Here is a 15,090-nt window from a genome sequence, read left to right as displayed (position 1 = left end):
GGAATTGTGGAGGGAAGCCCCGAGCTGTGGGTCTGCAGGTACGCCTTTTCTTTCCGGAATTCTCCATTTCAGCACTTTGGCGATTATTAGACGTTTCCGCCGGGCTCGCCGACTCGACGTCTCCGTTTCTCATTTTTACACTGCGATCGTAACTGTGACATTCATTCTAAAACTTTTTTTTTGCATACTCGTCACCATATTAAGGCGCTATATACGTAGAACACTGCGCCTCCGTTACTAGAACTTGCAGTTCACACAGGGGAGGAGGCGGAATAGTTGTAAGTTATATAGCGCCTTTCCAGAGTGTATAGGTGATATAGCGCCTTTCCAGAGTGTATAGGTTATATAGTGCCTTTCCAGAGTGACAAACACCCCACCTTTAGCGCGGCTTTTGCATTTCTCCACTGATGTGCGCAGAGGAGGGGCTAAGCCTACAACCCCAAGATTTGAATGTCCTCACCACTAGGGGGCCACACAATACTGGAATAGAATAAGGAGAGAAAAAAGTGAATTGAAAACAGAGAGAACGGAGAAATGCAAATAAACATTTAAAGCTATTATGAATATTGAGATTTTTATACTGCTGCACTCTTCTGAATGGAGAACAGATAAAGATCAGTCAGTCACTGAAATTAACAATGAGATGAACACATGGTGACAATGACTCACTGATTCGGGACACTGCAGCCACAGGGGGGCGCCGGAGCTGAGGTGGGCCATCTGCCCTCAAATGGAGCTCAATGCGGACCAAGCAGACATGTTATGATTTATTTTGTCTGTTTTTGGTTGTTTTAATATCAAGGTTTATTTATTTATTTATTTATTTATTTATTTATTTTCTTTGCAAAACCACACAGGAGTATAAGGTGCAGTAAAACGTTTTTTCCTAGCAGATCTCAGGCCGGGCCTACAGATAAAGCTCATTATAACACAACACCAGAAAATACGACGTAGCAGCAGGAGAAACATCTGATACAACAATAGAAATACACAAACCTAACGGTGGTGTTAATTTAAGAGCCCACTGCCCAAGGGGCAGAAACTCCTACAGAATCTAAGGGTCCGCAGACTCGTCTGCCTGACTTTGGCACAGTTTCATTCCTGAAGACCAGGAAGTGACCAAACACCACCTGATGAAGATGTCATCTGGGATGAGGGGTCCTGACGATGTGCTCAGCTGGGCACCCCACCCACCACATCTGGAGATGTAGCCCACATACCAGGCGGGGATGCACTCGGTGAGGAGCCTTTAGATTGTGGTGTTGGAGTTTTCATTTCCTCAAATGCATGAGGTGGGAGTCCGTATGTGGGGTCCATGTCAAGTTCTCAAGAATCTGCCCCCCCCCAAGGTATTTCAAACTGCTGACCCTCTGCAGATGGGGACCATTGATGACAAGTGGGGTTCAATTCCTCTGTTGATCCCTCCTAAAGTCCACGACCACCTCCTTGATGTTGAGGTTTAAATGATTGGCCCACCACAACTGCACAAGGCTGACCTCTTCATCCATGTTGTCCCCCCTTCCAAGATGCAGACCACCACCACTTCACAATGGAGTCAGAGCTGCATGTGCAGTCATAGGCATTAAGGGTTTACAGGAAAGAACTGAGTCGCCCCTCTACTGAGAGTGAGAGTGTTTGAAGTGTTAAGTGAACCCTAACCCTAACCTGTAGCACCTGAGGAAATCCAATGCCCAGTGGCAGATGGGTGTGCTGAGTCTCTGGTTGTGGCGCTTGGCAATCAGGGAGTGGGGCACGGGTGCACTGAGCTATAATCTATGAATGGCAGTCTCACGTCGTTCTCACACCCGCTGCCGAGCAGATTCAATGTGGCGTGCAGTACCTCCACGTTGGCATCAGTAGTCACCCATTTCAAGTGAAAAGCAAACTGTAGAGAATCTAAAGTACCAGGTAGTAATGAACAAGTGAGGTCGACTCAGGGATGACAAAGGAAATCTTTGGGTGCCGGCCGGGTCACCCCGTTTAAGAAAGGTGCCAACTAGAACAGAAATAGCACATGGTGGCACAAGACAAACAAAACACAAGGCTGCACTGCTGTCTTTAGCATTGGGTTGTGTCTGAGGGTAGAGTGTCGTCCTGGGCAGAGTTAATGACCACGTGAGACGCCTCAAAGTTATAGCCCCCCGACTGGAGGGGGTGGAGTGTATTGGCCTCACTGGGCATCTGCTCAGAGCCGTGGAAACAGAAGAAGATGATCTCGTTAGCCAAGGCGCCCCCTCTCATCCTGGGGAGGTATGGCTTATTTTGGATGAGCCAGAAGGAGACCCCACCAGACGTGTATGTGTGACAACAAATATGGTTTATAACAAGATGGGGGGGCCAAGAAGGCCATTAATATGTTCACTTTAATTAGATCAGGGCAGTGACGGAGAGGGTCCTGCTGCCACCTCACAGACCCAACATCATGGCTTTCAATCCCTCACCTACTTGTAGTCAGTCTGTCTATTATATAGTGCCTTTCTGTCTATCTGTCTAACACCTTTCACATTATCTATCTATCTATCTATTATATAGTGCCTTTCTATCTATCTATCTATCTATCTATCTATCTATCTATCTATCTATCTATCTATCTATCTATCTGTCTATCTATCTATCTGTCTTTTAGTTCCTTAGATCTACATATGCAGGGTCTCTTATTTCATTTTTGTGCCCCTTGGCCCAATGCTGTTATGTTGCCATCCCGTACTCTGCATGGAGCTTTCACCCCAAGTTCACGATGTTGGTTGATTACTTTGGCTTCTGAATATTTGAAGTCCTGTCCTTTGTGCCCACCCCCCCATACCACCTGATTGTGTTTGACGAGTGGCTCCTGCTGGCACAGTGTCATGAAGTCAGCCTGCCCCTCCAGTCTTTCTGCCTGCCCCCTCACCTGGGGTTACACTGACTAGGCAGGCTGTCTGAGCGCAAATGGGGATTGTGACTTGTAAGCAGTGACAGATTCTCGGTGTGGCTTCCCCCTGCGGTTTTTTTACCACAAGGTGGGAAAGCATGCGGCTTCCTCGACAGCTGAATGCGTTGTCTCTGGGGGTCTCATGAGTCATTCTACAACCCACCAACCAGCAGGGAAGGAAGTCTGCATGTATCTTAATGTACAGACTCTCACCCCCCTCTCCTGTCCCTCTTAGGGTGTGGCAATACCCCCCATTTGAAAGTTCTCACACTGTGCCACCTTGGTTAAGTGTGCCTCTGGAAGCGGGTCCCACCCTGCTGGTTGAATTGCACTGACTGTGCTGGCATTTCGAAACAGTGATGCCATCTGTTGGCAAACTTCAGATGCGGAATCAAATAATCCCCTGGCACAGATTATGATGGCCAGTTTGCCAGCCGGGCAGCACAACTGACTCTCCATCTTAGCTTCATGGCCACAGCCTGAATGTGGAGAGGACTCATTTCAAGTCTCCATGGTTGGTTGCATCAGAATTAAAAAGGCTGCACTGGCACTTCCTGATGTGACAGCTGGGGACTTTGTGGCCTGGGGATTTTATTTTACTAAATAAATGAGCAGGGTGAGTGGAATAGAAGTGAGTGTGAGAAGGAGAAAACCAGCAAGGGGTTGCATTTCTATCTATCTATCTATCTATCTATCTATCTATCTATCTATCTATCTATCTATCTATCTATCTATCTATCTATCTATCTATCTATCTATCAGTTATATAGTGCCTTTCACTCTATCTATCTATCTATCTATCTATCTATCTATCTATCTATCTATCTATCTATCTATCTATCTATCTATCTACCATATAGTGCCTTTCATATTATCTATCTGTCTCAACCAAAGCAATTTATCAATGAGTTTATTGAGGAATCAATTGATAATCAACCAATTAATGAATGGATCAGTGAATAATCCAACATGTTAATAATCAGATAATTCTTATTTTAATAAGACATTTAATACAAATTAATCAACCAATCAGTTAATTGACTGATCAACAAATTAGCTTGAAAAGTATCAATTGGTAAAGTAATAATCCATTAATCGATGAATGAATGAATGAATGCATCATTCAATCAGCTGATTCACCCTTTCAGAATCAATGAATAAACGAATAATCAGACAAAGGCTATCACTTAATTACAAATGTAACCCTAAAGATGGGAGACAGAAAAGAAACTCGGAGCTGCACGGTGCTTGAAGTGAACACACACCCTCAATCTCCTCTGAGCGAATCAAAAAACAGGAAAGGGCAGTCGCTAGGTGACAGGAGGAGGGGCCGCCTGGCTGGGTAGTAAAATTGTCCTGTTGAAGGAACGCAGCAGCGGGCATTTGTTGTGTTATCAAGTGGAAAGTAAGCAGAAAACTGGTGATGTGAACGAGGAGCAGAAAGAGAATTGATTTTACAAATCAGAGTCAATTAAGGAACGGGAGTCGGTGAGTCCTTCACTTCATTTCGGGCACCATTGGCGTCCCAGAGGTGTCTGGTGTTGTCATACATGTGACGTCACTGAACTCGTCCTTTACGTTGTACCTGAGATGTCGACTGCCATTCTTGTTTCTGTTGAAAGACCCGTTTGATTCCTGTTTTTTTCCATCCCTGTGCATTTCTGATTTACGTCTTTATCCCAATCCAAAAAAAGTCAAGGTCCTCCAACTGTTGTGGCCGGGTGTGGGAATGACAGCTCAGGGCTGCGGTAAGAAATTTTGGGATGCTAATTCTTTCATTTGCTCCAGAGACAAAAAAAAAAACAATGAAGAAGAATACAAATAGCGCTGTATGGCGTGCGTCTCTTCAATGAGAATTCAAACCAAGGCTGTAACGAGGGTCGTCACTCTTAGTGAGATTGAGGCTCTGGCCCAGTTGTGACACCTCCTTTGGGGACGTCCGGAAGGGGTGGGGCTAAATCCCTTTACTGGGGGGATTCTCGGCAGAGTGGGAGAAAGACGGTGATGACAGCGTTAGCGGCAGCGCCCCCTCTCATCATGGCAGGTTATTACGTACCTCAACTGAGCCTACAAGGAGGTCCTCTGACACGCCTGTGTGACGCTGTCTTAAAGACCACTGATAGACCACACATCGCAATAAAGCTTAGCGCATGACAGCCGCTATCTTTTTGCCTGTTGAAGAGATTCTTTAAAATGCCGCTTACTGTTAATATTTGACTTTTCTTTGAGTTCATTTGGCTCCCCTTGAGTTGTCAATTTTTAAATCTGCTCATTTCTAAGACCTTCTGCTCCTCTGGTTGTTGGATTTCTATTTCCGGGTGGTGGACTGGGCCTTGTTCCCTTTTTTCTGGCCTGCCTCTTTTAGGACATCTCTTCATTCTGCACATCTTGTTTCCATCCTTGTGGGCCAGGGGTTTACGTGCTTCCCCTCTCCCCATTTGAGATTTTTGAGTTTTAACCCCCTTTTTTATTTTTGTCCATTGGGCCTGTGCAGGCCATGAAGATGGCCTCTCAAGTCCAGAGCCAGGGGCTGATTTACACCTTTTGTGCAGACCCTTGTGGACCATCACTCTGGTGGTCTCGTTTCAAAGGCTTACCACCATAAACGTTTTGGTGAGCTGCTTGGCAGGAATAAGGCCAGACATGAGGGGTGAGGATATTAGAGCAGCTGGACTGAGAAAGGGGTGGACCTGTGCTAAGGAGAGACCGAGGGGAGCGGACTGAGAGAGTCCGGGGAAGGCTGAGGGGGACGGTGGGACGTGGGGGATCAGTAAACATGGAGAAGACTCGTTAAGATGGCTGACCCGAAGAAGGAGGAAAGCGTAGGAGACGAAGAAGAAGAAGATGATGCCATCTGTTAATGGTGGATGAGGAGGCCGCTGCCGTTCCCATTCCCCCCTTCCTTTCTTTGTTGCTCTGTGTGCACGTTGAGTGTTGGCATCGGCTCTTATAGCACTTGTGTCACAATTAAGTCATCTGGAAAAAGTACGCAATGGGGCTCCTCACAGACACGGCTGGTTTTGGTGATGCAGCTCGATGAAGAACCTGACAGCCAAACCACTTCCTACTGACCTACTTTAGGTGCTCTTCTTGTTTGCCTGTGCTTTGTGATTCATTTCGGGCTGATGTGATTTTTTTATTTGTTCAAAAACAAGAAGCGTCACAACACGGGGGACGCTCCTTCACCAGGACTGGTGATGCCCTCCAGATGTTGGAAAGCACTTGCCACAAGGTTCATTTTGGGAAGACACAACGGTAAAAATCAAATCTTCCTTTGTTCTTGTCATCATCCTAGCGCAGGGTCACTATTTCTGAGCCCACCCAGGATGGACCACCCCGCTCACCTTTATTTAAAGCTGTCAATCAAAGCTTTTATTCCTAGCATTTCCTGGAGCTGTAGAGTTAGGCATCTCAGCGGTGGGCATCTCTGGCCAGCCATGTGGGCTCCTGGGTATTTATAGAAGTAAATGGGTGGGTGAAGACTGGACATCTGGAGTTTGAAAAGTCACCTTCAGTCACCAAGGGGACCTTTCATGTAGGAAGGGTTATGGATTTACATTTGAGTGAGGCAGAAAGTTAGTGAAGGCTGTCGGCACTCAGAGAACAACACTTCGGAAAAAAGGGGGACTGCGAGCCCCCCGGGGAGGATGAGAATATTTCAGTGCTAGTCGACTGAAAACAAACGCGTAAACTCATTTCTCAGCATCTTTCAATGATATCAGACGTCTAACTTGCTATGTTTCTTAAGTGAAAAAATGCTGTCCTAGTGATCTGATGAATATGTGATTTAAAATTCAGATTACAGTCAACAGTTACCACTAAATTCTTTACCCCCGTCTTGACTTTTAATCCTAATGCATCAAGTTTATTTCTAATAGCCTCATTATATCCATTATTGCCAATCACTAAAAGTTCTATTTTTTCTTTATTTAACTTGAGACAATGACTACTCATCCATTCAGAAACACAAGTCAGACATTGTGTTAGTGAAACAACAGAGTCGGGGTCATCAGGTGCTATTGATAAGTACAGCGTCATCAGCATAGCTGTGGTAGCTCATGTTGTGCCCCGAGAGAATCTGACCTAATGGAAGCATGGAGATCGAAAAGAGCAGCGGACCCCGGATAGAGCCTTGTGGACCACCATATAGAATAGCAGAGGTCTTTGAAGTATAATTAACCACAACTAACAAAGAATTTTCTACCTGCCAGGTAGGATTCAAACCAACTTAAGACCCTGCCAGAGAGGCCCACCCACTGACTAAGGCGATTTCTAAGAATATTCTAATCAATGGTATCAAATGCAGCACTCAGATCTAAAACAATTAGAATGAGTGACCCAGAAGAGGAGGGACAGCCATAAACCGCTGGCTTGTGTACAAAAGGGCAAACCAAGAAATGTTGTAAAGAAAGCATTTATTAACAACAAAAAATGCAAAGAATAATCTAAAGAGCAAAAATAGGCAAAAGGAGTTTCCTAAAAGGCAATCCAAGGGCAGACATCTCCAAATCCACACTCTGGATGACATTAATCCTTAAACAAAAGCAGGAAAGTCACAAAATGCAGAAAATCCAACAAGGACTGCAATGCTTACAAAGACCTCTAGACACAAACACAACGATCTGTGCTCCCTCAGCTCTGCCCTTATATGGCCTGGGGGGGCGGGCTCAGAAGGAGTGATGTCAGGATGGCCCCGCCTCCTGTGCCTCCACCCACAAAGCAAAAGGAATGAAAGCACAATTAAAGGGACAATAGACTGTGGACAGTGAAACATAAAATATGGAAAGCAAAGATTCAAAATGGCAGGCATACAGTAAATATTGTGGGTGCGTGTGCCATCTTGGATGGGTATTCCCAATGCCAGTTTGTTCTCTGTTCCCTAGTGTCTCTAGGGGCGGGACTTCAGAGGTCGTGACCTCTAACCAAGTCACTCGGTAAGGTCGCCTGAGCTGACGGACTCCTAAGCAAGCCCTTTTGCGTTGAGTTTTTGCATTTCGTCTTTTGGTTCTTTGTTTTTTTTCCATTCTTGCCTGTTTTTTGATGACATCTTCCGATCGTATTCTTTATTTTGTTACTGATTGTTAGTCTTCCTGGTTTCGGCCATTTTTTTTGGTACTTTTCACCACATCTCTTCTCCTGGTCACGAACTTAAAGCCATCGTTTGTATTTATATGAGAACACTGCGTCCAAAAGAAAAAAAAAAACGACAAAAATAACAGGCGAGCATCTAAAACAAAATTAAATAAATAAAATAAAAATCTACATGATGGTGAAAAATGAACCTGGAGAGCTCACATAATTGCCCCCATTGATACCTTGTGCCCCCCTGACCCCCCGATTTGAAACCTGTGAAGTGCCATTCTGTATTTGATGTAGCGGACGCCATAAGTGAAGATGCCACCACACTGCAACAACAACAACAACAACAACAACAACAACATTTATTTCTATAGCACATTTTCATACAAATAGTAGCTCAAAGTGCTTTACATATTAAAGAATAGAAAAATGAAAGACACAATTATAAAACAAAATAAATCAACATTAATTAACATCGAATAAGAGTAAGGTTCAATGGCCAGGGGGGAGAGAAAAAACAAAAAAAAACTCCAGACGGCTGGAGAAAAAATAAAATCTGTAGGGGGTCCGAGGTCATGAGACCCCCTGACCAGTCCCCTCTGGGCAATCTACCTCACATAAATGAAACAGTCCTCTTTGGATTCAGGGTTCTCACGGAGTCACTTGATGGTGATGATGGTCACGTAGACTTCTTCCTTTTAATCCATCCATCATTGTTGGAGCATCATGAAGCTTTGAGTAGGTGGAGGTGGCGCAGGTCACCACCACAAAGAGACCGGAAAAAGAAACAGAAGAGAGAGTTGGGGTCAGTACGGATTTTAGAGCCACCATGAGTAGTTATTATGAAGAACTGAACATACAGAGTATCAGGATTAAGTTAAAGTGAAGTTAGGAGAAGGCCATGTTAAAGTAATGTGTTGTCAGCTGTGTTTTAAAGTGCTCTACTGTATCAGCCCGGTGAATTCCTATTGGCAGGCTACTCCTGATTTTAGGTGCATAGCAGCAGAAGGCCGCCTGCCCGCCTCACCACTTCTTTTAAGTTTTGTTCTTGGAATTCTAAGGAGACGCTCAATTGAGGATCTGAGGTTACGATTTGGACTGCAGTCTCCGTTCCTGGCTTTTTAAAGGTCACTGCCTTCCTCTTTGTCTTACGTCCCCAAAGAAGTGTGAGCCCCCAACATGGTGTGTGTCCTAAGGGGGTGTAATCCGTCCTCTTAGAATTGGACACTTGGGTGCCTCGCCCGCCTGGTAAATGAGACAGTGCCACGTGGTGAAGGTGTCACCGAGAGTGCTGTGCTGCACTTTCCACTGGCACCTGAGATGTGAATGGAAACCCACAAACAAACAGAGGAGCCAAAGAACGGAAACCCGAGTCGACGCCACGCAGACGGGCAGCCTCTGTTTGCACCTTCACCCCGGGCGGGCGGATCGGGCGCCTGCTCTTTGGGGCGAGTGGGTGTGTTTGTGACTCTCAGTGGTTCAGTCAACGTGCCTGATGCCACGCTCGGCGGCTTTTACTTTTACGGCTTGCTGCTTGTCTGGCTTTGTTGTTCCACTCCACCATCAGAAATGGGAAAAAGAAAAAGCGAGAACGGAACTTCAGATGTGTTTGTCAGACGTTTTAGTCATCCACCTTAGCAGAACACGGCGATACTACAAGAAGACGTGAGTGACGGGGTGACAGCCGCCACGTCCGCTGGAGACTTCAGAGAAGAGTCGGGAATGGCTTCAGTATGAGGGGGGAACCCGAGATCATTCAGTAAATTCTATAGGGGACCCCAAAGCAAAATTATACTCGCTAAACACCCCGTGGGGGGCAACTTTGTATTCTTGTGCCAAGTCCCAAAGAAGTCTCATTTGGGGGAGCTCCTCTAATACACCGCAGGGCGGTCAGACTTCAGAATGAAAGATAAGCGGCGGTGGCGGTGGTCTTCACCTGTACAAATGGGAAATCTGTGCAGGAGATGACAGGTCCAGCCGTATGGAATCTGCATGCTGGACAACATGGAGTACTGGGACCCATCAGGGGGGCACTGCTGTACCCATCTGCATTGCGGCCATCCTTTCTATTCTTTACATTTTGTTTTCTCCTGAGGATTCTTTGGGTTCGGGTGACAGTGAGAGCGCCCCCTTCTGGCCACAACCTACACATGTGCACAGTCGGCATGAGCTGGCAATGAAGTGCTCCTTCTGTATGGGTAATGGTGACTGGTGACACGGGGGTGAGGGTCTGCGTCGACAGCAGCTGGGTGATGATGGAAACAAAGCCCCCCATTTCTTTACCCCTGAGTGTGTTACACTAAATTTGGCCCCCAGAGGGAGTTTCTTGCATCTTCAACACACACAAAAAATTCAAAGTAGAAAAAATGATTATCCACAATTATATTGAATAAAATAAATCAAATACATTAAATAGCTGGCAGAAGTAGAAGTTAAGAGAGATAAGGAATGGATGAAGAATAATTGGGAGAGGGAGGATATTATGCAGCAAGCGTATAATAATTTGGATTCTTCTTCAGAGACCTGACACTCATCAGACCATCTCGACCACCATATTGCACTTTTAGGACCCCTGCCACTGAGGACTGGCAACATCACGTGGGTTAAGAGATCACCCAAGTGCTCAGTTCCTCATCCAAGCTTTTAGGTTTTTGACTTTTGCTCATGAATTTTTGGGCTTAATCATAACTTCGTTGGCATACGTCGGTCTTGCAGGACCAAAAGGGTTTTAAGCCTTTGTATTTTTATTTTTTCATGTTTTTATGTTATTTCTACTTATCCCAGTGGTCATGCGATAAGACAGTCACCCCTCGAGGACTAACAATAAAAAAAATAATAAAAAAAATGAAAATTCTGCGTATGATTTGACGTCTTTAGCTGTGTGGCCATTCTCTATACCTTGTGGGTGGAGCCCCAGGAGGCGGGGCCACCATGATGTCACTGATGCTGGCTCCTCCCTCTGGCTTAATGAGTCGGCCTGCTGTAGTTGGTTAGGACTCTTTTATTTATTTAGTTAGTTATTGCTTTACATTTGGAGTTCACGTTTGTTCTTATTATTCTGCTCAGGTTTTACATTTTTGCTTTTTTGTAAGGACTTGTTTGCTTTGAATTGTCTTTAGCCAAATCCATTTTTTGCCTTTTTGAGCAATTATGATATTTTTTTTTCACTTACTTTTTTACTTAGGGAGGCAGAACCCCTGAGTTTTTCCCAGTTGATTTTGGGGTCTGTCAGCGGTGTGTTCTGCTCCTACTCTCTTCAGTGCTTTCATGGACTGGGCGTTGGGCAGGGCTGTAGGGTCCAGTGGTTGAGGGGCATCAGTTGGTAAAAAGAGATTCACTGATCTTGACTTTGGTGACGATGCTGTGATCTTCACCGAGTTAATGGAGGCTCTGATCGGGGGTCTTGAGAGACTGAGTGAGGGTCCCCAAGAGCCAGGCCTTTAACGACTTTCAAAACTCGACTTGATGTGAAGGGGACAGACTGTTCACGTCTCAAGTGGGCACAGCCATCAGCAGTGTGTCTGTCTGCAGAGAGAGTGCCGACCTCATCGAGAGGTTTACTTACCGCGGCAGTGACATTCATGTGACTCTGGTGACTCTTTATTTGAAGTCAGTAGACGTTTGGGAGAGCATGGGAGGTCATGAAGTCACTTTATAAAGGGGTGTGTGGCACTCCCGATATCTGCAATAGGACGAAGGTGCGAGTCTTTAGAGTCCTGGTGCTCCACGTTTGTGGGTCATGGCCACCATGCAGTGACCTGAGATGAAGACTGGACTCCTTCATGTGTGTCTCTTTACAGGGTCCTTGCGTCCCACTGGTTTGACTTTGTGCTGTGAGTCCCAAATGAGGCACATGACCTGCAGTGTGAGGGAGCGTCAGTCACGTGGCACAATTACCCGAGGGTGGTATGGCTTGCAGGATCCTCATTGTTAAGACCTGAGTGGCTGGACCAGGCCAAGGGGATGCCCACCTCACACCTGGCTGCGGCAGATAGATAGTAGGACCGGACCACGTGTCTGCCTCGGGGGGGTTACCAGCAGGGAGCTCAAGTGGTTTTCTGGTGTGGTGGGTGCAGCTGCTCACTGTACCAGTGCATGCCCCCCAACATGACCCGAGTTGACTTACAGTATTTTTTTATTGCTATAAACATTCTTTGTCCAGATTGTCTTTCCAAGCAGGAGTTACTGTGGTTTCTCTCCCTCATGAGTCAGTTTTGAGAAATCTTGGACGTCGTTGCTTTTCTGAATTTTTAAAGCCAGCCCCCTATTGTTTTGGGCCTGCCCAGGACGAACCCTACAGCTAGTAGTTGGGGTCTGTGTAATGGGAGTGTCGAGACAGCATCACCACAAATTAATGTGAGAGGCAAGGAGAGCAGGAGGTGTGACATCATGAGGGTCAGGCAATGGTCTGAACAGATCTTCTACCACTCTCACGTACTTCTCTGCCACTCCTGACCTCCTCATCCAGTACCACAGCTCCTCTCAGTCACCCCGTCCTCTGCTTTCTCAGGTCCACCAAGACGCAATGCAACTCCTTCTGGTCTTCTCTCTACTTCTCCAACATCCTCAGAGCAAACATCTCATCTGTGGTGCTCTTTCTTGGCATGAAACCATCCTGCTGCTCACTGATCATCACCTCCCTTCTTAACTGACCTTCCACTACTCTTTCCCATAACTTCATGCTGTGGCTCTTCAGTTTTCTCCCCCTGTAGTTACTGCAGTCCTGCACATCCCCCTTATTCTTAAATATCGGCCCACCAGTACGCTTCTTCTCCACTCCTCATCATCCTCTCACTTTCCAAGTTTCCATTAAACAATCCTGTTAAAAACTCCACTGCCATCTCTCCTAAACACCTCCATGCTTCCACAGGTATGTCATCTGGACCAACGGCCTTTCCATTCTTCATCCTCTTCATCGCTGTCCTTACTTCCTCCTTGCTAATCCGTTGCACTTCCTGATTCACTATCTCCACATCATCCAACCTCTTCTCTCTCTCGTTCTCTTCATTCAACAGCCTCTCAAAGTCCTCTGTCCATCTGCTCAACACACTCTTCCTCACTTGTGAGTACGTTTCCATCTTTATCCTTTATCACCCTAACCTGCTGCTCATCTTTCCCAGCTCGGCCCCTCTCTGTAGCCCACCGGTCCTTTTCTCCCTCCTTAGTGTCCAACCTCTCATCCAACTCGTCATACACCTTTTCTTTTGCCTTCCCCACCGTGCGTCTTATCTTCTTGTACTCTTGTCGACTTTCTACGTCTCTCTGACTATCCCACTTCTTCTTCGCTATCCTCTTCCTCTGTATACTCTCCTGTATCTCCTCATTCCACCACCAGGTTTCCTTTTCCTCCTTCCTCTGTCCAGATGTCACACCATGCCCCCTTCTTGCTGCCACCCTTACTATGTCTGCTGTCTGGTGACTCTTCATTGCCACCCAGTGCCGGTCTCGCCTCCTCCCTGATCTCAGCCTTCCTTTGTCAACTTCCACCATTTGATCCTTGGCTCTGCTCTTACTCTCCTCCTCTTCTTGATCTCCACCGTCATCCTACGGACCACCATCCTATGCCGTCTAACTACACTTTCCCCTGCCACCTCTTTGCAGTCTTCAATCTCCTTCAGATCAACTCTTCTGCGTAGGATATCACCTGCTGGTGTGCATCTTCTTCCACTCTTGTACGTCGCCCTATGCTCCTCCCTCTCCTTAAAATACGTAATCACCACAGTCATGTCCATCCTTTTGGCAAAACCCACTATCCTCTGACCTTCTTCATTCCTCTCCTTGACACCATACCTACCCATCACCTCCTCTTTCCCTTCACCAACACCTCCATTGAAATCCGCTCCACTCGCCACTTAATCCAACTCACTCTACAAATCTTCTCTCTCATCCATCGCACACCCAACTTGCAGGGCATATGCACCAACCACATTCATCATCACACCTCCAGTTTCCAGCTTCATCATCCTCACTCTGTCCATGCTGTCCCTTCAGAATAACTCCTACTCCATTCCTCCTCCCATCCACACCATGATAGAACAATTTGAGCCCCCTCTGACCCACCTGGCCTTACTCCCCTCCATTTAGTCTCACAATACATCAACCTTCCTTCTCTCCATCGTATCTGCTAACTCTCTCCCCTTACCAGTCATACTGCCAACATTCAAAATTCCTCCCCCCTCTCTTCTTCGGTCAACAGGACCCCAATTTCCGCCACTAGTGGTGGTCTTTGTTAACCCAGGACTTGACCGATCCGGTATGGAACTCTGCATTGTTCTCCTCATATTGATATGGCAAAATTTTACACGGGCTGCCCTTCCTGCCCAGTTATCCGGGTTTGGGACCACCATGAAGAAACAGACCGATTTGTGCATCTCATGTGGCTGCGTTGAGCACCCATTTACTGTTAGTGGATTTAAAAAAAAGGAAATAAGATGGACTGTAACGTCAGCGTTGTCACCTCCAATTCAGCGGGCAAACAAACAAAGCAACAGGAGGGAAAGCTGCGATGGCGTCATCATCTTTCATGGACGGTCAGGCCTTCAGCCCCCAAGATCTTCACGTTGTCATCTCGAGGTGATCTGCGCCTTGCAGCTTCCCCACACGTCTCTCTGCACGCCACACAGAAAATGAAAGTGACACAAATGGAAAAAAACACAAACATAACACTACTGTCACCGAGTAAGCCAAAGTCACCAAGACAACCGCAGGGCTCACGGCACCAACGTCATTTCCTTCAGGACGGTAATTACGATATGAATGACATCAAGATGGAAATCAGGGTTTACAGTCAATGCCGGCCTGTGGGAGCAGATGACACAATTGAGTCAAAGGGCTCACCCCATCCGCCCGGCCCAGAAACACAAAAATGACAAGTAGAGCAGAGTGAGGGCATCTCCTCGGACCCCAAACACCCACCAGAGGAGTGGAGATCTTCATCGACACAACCGGTAGCTGCTTGGGCTTCCGCCGTTGACAACGGGCACCCAGCCCCTTTATCTTCTATAGCTGCCATTTCTTTACAGGCCAGGCAGGAGTCGACGCTGAATGCGGTGCCACTCTTAACTGGCGCACGGCCATGCCAGGCTAACACAGAGTTGCTG

Source organism: Polypterus senegalus, chromosome 12 (genome assembly GCF_016835505.1).
Source record: "Polypterus senegalus isolate Bchr_013 chromosome 12, ASM1683550v1, whole genome shotgun sequence".
NCBI classification, from domain to species: domain Eukaryota; kingdom Metazoa; phylum Chordata; class Cladistia; order Polypteriformes; family Polypteridae; genus Polypterus; species Polypterus senegalus.
Note: the sequence above shows the minus strand (reverse complement) of the source record.